A 1,083-nucleotide genomic window follows, 5' to 3' on the forward strand; every position below is an offset into this window, starting at 1 on the left:
GTTTCCCAGCAGGAAAGCACTGGAGCCCCGGAGGCCCCTGATGGCTTCCTCTGGGTCGTAAACAACACAGCTGCATTGTGAGCGCCTGCTGGTTTTCTTCACTGAAGTAGGGCTGCTTTTGCCATGAGTTAAGGCATCAACCTATTTTGATCTTTCCAAATAGTAACTGAAGATAGTGGGGTGCATCCCCACATGCTATCAGAGGACTGTTTTCCTTTTATGGAGAAGTCCTGTGGGTCTTGTCCCATGGGGCTATGGAGACGTGGTTGGCACAGGGCACACCCCTTCATGCTTAAAGCACAATCGCACTGCTGTGGACTTGCTTTGTCTGATCCCCGTCAGGCTGTGAACGCTCTGGAGAGAGGAAGTCTGTTTCGTTTGTCTGGCTCCCAGGACCCCATCCAGAGTCAGGAACCTAGGAGGTACCCATCAAATAGTTGTTCAGTGGATGGGAAATAAAGAAACATAAATATGACTCTTGCTGGCTGGGCACAGTGGCTCATGCCTGTAATCCTAGGACTTTGGGAGGCTGAGATGAGCGAATCACGAGGTCAGGAGTTCAAGACCAGCCTGACAAACATGGTGAAACCCCGTCTCTACTAAAAACACAAAAATTAGCTCGGTGTGGTGGCTTGTGCCTGTAATCTCAACTACTCAGGAGGCTGAGGCAGGAGGATCGCTTGAACTCAGGACTCTGTTTCAAAAAAAAAAGAAAAAAAAAAAAGAAGACCCTTGCTTTTGTCTTCCCTGGGCCTCCCAGGCTCTGGCATTTGGACAAATGGTCCCAGTCTATAGAAGATGATTCTGTAGCACTGTGGTGTAGGAGCTCAGGGCAGAGGTTCAGCCCAGTGATCGCCCTTCAGTGCATTAAACGCCCTGCATTTCGCTGTCAGCCTTTTTGAGGTGGCTGAGAAAGTTTACGTTCAACGTCAAAATGCTCTCCTTGGGGAACATCTAACACGGTTTCCTTGAGAAAGTAAGTTAATTTCTCAGGTTGCCGTTGGTCAGTGTCCCTCTCACTGCCTGCTAGGAATCCTGCTTTCCAAGCCTGCACTCCTCTTACCATGTCATCCTCACCCCCTG

This window comes from Cebus imitator, unplaced genomic scaffold (assembly GCF_001604975.1).
Source record: "Cebus imitator isolate Cc_AM_T3 unplaced genomic scaffold, Cebus_imitator-1.0 Scaffold42, whole genome shotgun sequence".
Taxonomy (NCBI): Eukaryota; Metazoa; Chordata; class Mammalia; order Primates; family Cebidae; genus Cebus; species Cebus imitator.